The sequence below is a fragment of the Macadamia integrifolia genome, chromosome 5, assembly GCF_013358625.1.
Source record: "Macadamia integrifolia cultivar HAES 741 chromosome 5, SCU_Mint_v3, whole genome shotgun sequence".
Taxonomy (NCBI): Eukaryota; Viridiplantae; Streptophyta; class Magnoliopsida; order Proteales; family Proteaceae; genus Macadamia; species Macadamia integrifolia.
In genome coordinates, this window is record NC_056561.1 from 22,598,630 (window position 1) to 22,605,625 (window position 6,996).

Consider the following 6,996-nt stretch of genomic DNA (forward strand, 5'->3'; position numbering starts at 1 on the left):
TTTGTGTCTTTTTCTCTCGTATTTTCGTTTTTTCCTTTTTTCCTTTTTTCCTTTTTGCCTTTTTTCCTCTCCTGTTTCTCCCTCTCTCTCTTCATTGGCGCCTCCCCGCCACCATCGGGCTGGAGAAGATCCATTGCCAGATTTTTAGTGAAATTGCACTGGATTTGCTTCCTCTAATTCTTGTTTAATTTTCTTCTTGAAAATGTACAAGTGCCATGTGTGCAAAGAGAATTAGAGATAAGTTAGGTCCAATTGCACGCCACCTTCTTCCCCCACTCAGATCATTGTTCACTCTCCCCTCCTTTTATTTTTAGGGTTATCGTAATATCCCCTCCAATGCCTTAAGATTGCACACATTGTCAAAGGGAACCCTCCCCATGAATGAATTTTAGAAAAGATAGAGAAGTTTTAAAATACATTTTTCTTTTTTCTAATAGCAAAAGGTTTTGTGCACCATGCACACATGTTTTGTCCTCCCCCATTTCTCTTAAGAAGGGATCGAAATGACCAGAATCCTCCCTATATCATACTTTGTAATGTGTTCCCTTTTTATGTGGTTGTGCATGAAACACCCCCCCCCCTTATCTTATTTTTATCTCCCACAGGGTTTGATCTTCTTTTTAAATTTTATTTTTTTGCAAAGAGCTATTGATCTTCTTAATGTTGGTTTTTGTAAAGCAAAGTAATGTGAAATTAATAGAAAAGAGTAGAGTGAGGCATATATTGTATAATGAAAACTACAGGGGTAGGGTTCCTTGGAAGAAAGATTAACTATGCTCTTTTGTATCTAGAGAGTTCAGGTTTTCTTTTCACACACGCATGCCCCAAGGCGAGCTCGTCCTGGTCTTTGGCAAAGCAAGGCCTTGATGTATGTGAAGTTTCTTTCTTGCTTTGGACTGGACTTCTATCTTGTTTTCGTTTTTTACTTATATAAAATAGGTATTTTCTGATTTTGGCTTCGTTTCTCCCGATATCAGTGATTTGTTGTTGGGCATCAACCAAAGTGTGTTCATGGTCACGGTTTGTCAAGAACCTTACCAACTTGCACTGCAATTTGTTTGATGTTGAATGCGATTTTCCTAATGTCAAATGAGGTCATTGATGCTTGTGATGTTCCCAGGTTGACACTGAGAGGGGGGTGAATCAGTGGTTCCAAAAATTTCTTCAATTGCAACCCAACAAGAACTTCCAATTTTCAAGTTCTAGATTGGCCGGGGCAATCCCGTAATTACCAATCATGCAAACAACGACACGTCCACCTCACACCACAATGTGGTTGAGTCTACCAGACAATGTCCCACCACTCTGCACAACACGCACTTCAAATATATGTAGAAAAATAAATGCGAGACAATAACACCAGATATACGTGGTTCAACCAGAATGCCTACTCCACGGAGGAATACCCATATAGGGTTTCGTATTTCCCCAATACTCAACTTTTTAACCGCTACAACGGTCCAGGAACTTATCCCTGCTTCAATCTGAGATGGAACTCAGACAAGGGCAACAACCCCACACCTTAGACAAGCCCCAACTTGCTAGGTTCACAATTTTAAATCAATAAAATAAAATCCCAACCCAATACACCATTGATCTAGAGTTTCTCAACAATAAACACTCTAAAATACAAAAATTAGGGATTTCAGATACGGGTTACCTCAGCCTGTGTAAACCCCTTTGATGATTGCTTGCTTGACATATAGAAGAACATGTTCAAACCATCAACATAGCAGCCTTTTGGATCTATCTCAATGTTGCTTCTCTTCCTCTCTCTCTTTCTCTTTCTCTTTCTCGGTTTTAGTAGTAATGGAGAGATACACTTTACTCTGTCGAGAGGATTCTTTATATCACAAAGACATCCGTAGGGCTCTAATCTACTTCATATCTACTCGATCTCGGAGTCTTATTATATGTTGTTGTCCACCACATCTCAAGCTATCCACGCATAAGGAATTCTGTTTCTTACGGACTCACTTCACGAACAACAAGGTTGTAATCTGATCACACGTATACAACGTATTATCTCAAAGGATTTCATATTCAATAAGGAGTTGAACTCTTTGCTATCCACGTGCTTTAGTAAGAGAAACCAGATTTGCTTGAACTCCCATCTTCAATTAAAGCTTCAAGCTTTGTTGTCCACGTAGAGATGAGTTATTCTATTTGATTAGACTACTGAAGTTCTATATGATATACCCATGTGGACCCTTGCTTTTTAAATCCTTGCAAACTCACCAACCTTCTAGATGTAAAGCTCAATGCTGTTCACATGCTGATCAAGTGAGATTCAAATCCTAGTAGGAATAGGATTAATGGGATACTTTGAATTTGAGTCAACTTCCTCAAGGCGCTGATGTATTGTATCAATCCACAAGCTGTTATGCTTCAATGCTTGCTGATTTCACCATCTCATCATATTTGTGGCTGATGTAATGTTTGATACAAACAAATTGGTTCAATCCCGAATCCACATATCGAACCTAAACAAATTGAATCAATTATCGAACCAGAACCAGAACCACTACACTATTTCCAACAATGACAACACTTGGACCCAATTTCTCAACAATCTCCCCCTTTGGAATTGTTGGTAACTTCCTTCACATGTCATTTTGACATTGTATTTTACTTCTCTCCCCCTTTGGCAACAAGTACAAAGGGTGACGTTGCTCCCCCTGCATAGACTCACCTAAAGGAGTGCCCACCGCATCTTCCTATCCTAAAGGGATTTGATGTCTCTATGCTTACTCATCTACTCCCCCTGCACACATACTATCTACTGTGCTCGTGGAGTGACAACTCCAAGTTTGTTTCTAAGGGCTTCAAAATTTTCCTTGGGAAGTGCTTTCGTGAAAATATCTGCCACTTGCTCAGATGTAGGAACAAAATCCAATCTCACCTCATTTGCATTAACCTTCTCTTTCAGGAAGTGATATCGGATGTCAATATGCTTCGTCCTCGAATGCTGCACTGGATTCTTTGAAATATTAATGGCACTCATATTATCACACTTAATAGATACTGGTTCATCATTATGAATTCCAAAGTCCGTTACTTGTCTTTGCATCCAAATCACCTGTGTGCAACTAGTTGCAGCGGCAATGTATTCAGCCTCGGCTGTAGATAAAGAAACAGATTCTTGTTTCTTGCTATGCCATGCCACTAGACTCTGCCCTAAAAAGAACACACCACCACTCGTGCTCTTCCTATCATCCAGGCTTCCAGCCCAATCCGCATCTGAGAATGTTGTGAGTGTGAAACTTTCAATCTTGGGGTACCATAAACCATACTCCATCGTACCTCTAAGATATCTAAAAATCCTTTTGACTGCCACTAGATGAGTCTCTTTTGGACTAGCTTGAAATCGAGCAACCAAACACACTGCTTGTAGGATATCAGGTCTTGATGCGGTCAAGTATAGCAAGCTTCCAATCATTGACCTGTAGAGAGTCTGATCTATACTAACTGACTCATCACTTGAACTCAACCTGCAACCTACTACCATAGGAGTACTTACTGGTTTGCTGCCCTCCATCATAAATTTCTTCAACATCTCCTTGATGTACTTTGCTTGTGATATGAAGATACCATTCTGTTGTTGGTTCACTTGCAAACCCAAAAAATATGATAACTCTCCTAGCATAGACATCTCGAACTCTGCCGTCATCTGCTCTGCAAACTGTCTACACACCTCATCATTTTGCCCTCCAAAGATGATATCATCTACATAGACCACCACCACCAGTTGACTTTTGTTCTCTGTCATAACATATAGGTTACTATCAACAATGCCCTTCCGAAGTCCCAACTAATATAAGTAACTGTCTAGTCTGGAGTACCAAGCCCTTGGAGCTTGTTTCAAGCCGTAGAGGGCTTTCTTTAGTCTACAGACCATGTTTGGATCATCTCCAATTTGAAAACCATCTGGTTGCTCAATGTACACTTCTTCTTCAAGATTACCGTTTAAGAACGCAGACTTGACATCCATCTGATAAACCTTGAAGCCTTTATAAACAGAAAATGCTAAGAACATCCGTATAGATTCCAATCTTGCAACCGGCGCAAATGTTTCATCAAAGTCTATCCCCTCTACCTGAGCATAGCCTTTGCACACTAGTCTAGCTTTGTTTCTAACCACCTGACCATCTTCATTCAACTTATTTCTAAAAACCCACTTAGTTCCAATGATGTTTTTATTGGCTGGTCTAGGAACTAACTCTCCCACGTGTTGTTCTTCTCTATCTGATCCAACTCTTCATTCATTGCCTTCACCCAGGTCTCATCTCTAGTTGCTTCCCCAACAGACTAGGGTTCAATTTGAGAAAGTAATGAATATGTAGTAGATTTCATCTTTCTTGTTTGCATTCCTGCTTTAGGATCTCTAATGACTTGATGTGGGGGATGCACTTTTTGCCACTTTTCAAAACTGGGTCCTCCATCTCTCTCTGTCACTGTGTCAGTCTCATGAACATCTGTATCCTCATCATCAATATGATTTTGAACTTCCACAACTTCATCATCTACAGTTGCATCATCATAAAAGTCCTCAGGAGTCTGCTCTGCTGGTTCTATCTGTTTAGAATGGGGTACATGTTCATCAATTCTTACATCTGAACTCTCTACCACTCTGCCCAATCTTTTATTATAACATCTGTAGGCCTTACTCTTTGAAGAATACCCCAAGAAAATCCCTTCATCTGCTCTGTCATCGAATTTTTCGAGGCCGTCCTCCTTTCTTTTGATGAAGCATCTGGAACCAAATACCCTAAGATATTTAACAGTGGCTCTCCTTCCATACCATAGCTCGTATGGTGTCTTGGATTCATTTGGTCTAAAGAAACACCTGTTCTGGACGTGCACTGCATAATATATTGCTTCTCTCCAAAACCTCCTAGCAACATTGTTTTCAATCAAAATTGTCCTTGCCATCTCTTGAACGGTCATGTTCTTTCTTTTCACAACCCCATTTTGTTGGGGGGTACGGGCTGCAGAATGTTGAATCCTAATCCCATGCTCATGACAGAAGTTAGAAAATAAATTCCAAATAAACTCCTTCCCTTGATCAGATCTCAGGCACTTAATTGTCCTACCAGTTTCATTCTCTACCTTCTTCTTGAAGATCTTGAAACAATCTAAGGCTTCAGTCTTGTCTTTAAGGAACATAACACAAGTCATCCTAGAGTACTCATCTATGAATAGGATAAAGTACCTCTCTCCACCAATTGCCTCTGTTCTCATGGGTCCACAAAGATCTGTATGAATCAAGTCCAATAGTTTACTTGAATAATGCTCTTTTGACTTGTATGTGGCCCTAGTCTGTTTTCCCTTTAAACATGGTGCACAAATATGATTTGTTGGAGACTTGATCTTTGGAAGATCTCTGACTGCCTTCATTTTGCTCAATTTAGCTAAGTTCTTGAAGCTGATATGCCCAATCCTTCTATGTCATAACCAACATTCATCTTCATGTCCCATCATGCATCTATCTTCATTTGCTTCTAACAGAGTGTATAAGTTTCCTGTAGTTCTTGTCCCTTGTGCCACAATCTTTCCATTTTTGATTTTCTTGATTTCACAGCCTTCCTTGGTGAACAAAACCTCACTACCATTGTCACAAATTTGACTTACACTGAGCAAGTTGTGCATCAGACCGCTAACATATAGGACATTGTTTGACTTGATCTTTCCTCTGTCCAACTTAATTATGCCTCTGCCTTCTATCTTTGCACCATCATTATTTCCAAACTTGACAGATCCACTCTCAGTTGAATCCAGATTCAGAAACTTTCCTTTATCACCTGTCATGTGAGTGGAGCATCCACTGTCAAGAATCCATGGTGACGGCTTGCTGTGAGCTTTGAAGGTTGTTTGAACAATTAATGACTTGCTTCCTGCTTTCTTCTTCTTCTCAACCCATACTGCCTTATTTGCCACAGTAATAGGTTCTCTTTGTCTCTGACCTTGTTTCCATGAAGAATTGTCATTTTGCCTTCTTTTCTCCTACCTCTGGTGGGGAAGTATGGTCTTGCAATTTTTGGCAATGTGTCCCATCTTGTGACACCTATAACATTCTACACTTTCCTCCGACAATGGAGCAAAGCTGTTCTTGCTAGTCAGTGCTGTAGGCTTGGTCTGTCTTTTACAATCTGCCACCCTGTGTCCATAATAGTTACACCCAAAACAGTAACCTTTAAAGCTCTGTGTAATACCCTACTTTTTAAACCCGGTCTGATTAAGCGATTGAACCGGTTTAACCATGCAGGAACCGAGCTAGAGGAAATTAGAGCAGGTTCCTTATGAGCTATGATGGCACGGGTGACCTTAAACACCGGCTGGCCCGACAAGTCCGAGCCAGTGCCAGAAGAGACGGGAGTGCCCAAGCCATGTACATGCACCTACCATAAGGCTATGTACGGATAAAACATGTATTATATCCGTATTTTAAGGTATATACGTATGCTACATCGTACGCTTGGGGTGGGGTTCGCGTCGAGGTCCGAACCCGGTCAAAATCCCAAGTTTTGGCTCTCAGGTGGGTAGGACAGGTGGGTGCACCCACCTGAGTGACCCATCCAAGTGCACTGTTCACTTATTAGGAATTATATATAAAGCTTTATGATTTTCTTTTCTTTCCATTTATTACCCCCGTACGTTGGTGAGAAAAGTAAAGAGGAGAGAGAAAAGAAAGGGAAGAAGAAAGGAAGAGAAGGAAGAGGAAGAAAAGAGGGATTTCAGCGGCGCCGAAGCTCGGTCTTCCCATTCCGGTGCCGGGAGAGTGATCTTTAACTCTAGATCTACAGTTGGAGGTAAGAAAAGTTGGGTTTTGTGAACATTCACCATACCCAAGCTTTAAACCCTTGATTCGAGTATGGTTTCTTGAGATCTTGTAAATACCCTTTGAAATGATGAATCTAAGGTTTAATAGATGATTTATGTGTTGATCTTGAAGGATTTGAAGAGATATTGACAAGGTAGAAGAAGCATTGTGAGTAT